Source organism: Pezoporus wallicus, unplaced genomic scaffold (genome assembly GCF_028554395.1).
Source record: "Pezoporus wallicus isolate ANWC-B61680 ecotype Strahan unplaced genomic scaffold, APGP_CSIRO_Pwel_v1 scaffold_11491, whole genome shotgun sequence".
In the NCBI taxonomy this organism is placed as follows: Eukaryota; Metazoa; Chordata; class Aves; order Psittaciformes; family Psittacidae; genus Pezoporus; species Pezoporus wallicus.
The window spans coordinates 5,604,198-5,604,472 of NW_026642649.1; positions in this window are offsets into that span (position 1 = coordinate 5,604,198).

Sequence of the window (275 nt, forward strand, 5' to 3'; positions counted from 1 at the left end):
AAAGGGGCGCTGCAGCGGAGCTCGCAGGCCCCGCCCCCAGCCGCCCCGCCCCAGCAGCGGCCCCGCCCAGTCTGTCCCGGCAAGCGAGCAGGGCTGCCCTTGCCCGCTGCAGGAGCTCCCTCAGAATTGCCTGTGCATAACACAAACAAACCGATAACAAAGCCCCTGTAGAGCGGCGCGGTGCATGCGGGAACAGCTGTTCCTGTCTCTCTGCAGTGAGCCAAGACGGGGCGCTTCCAGCGCTCGGCACTTCCTTCTGTCCTTCGGACGCCGCT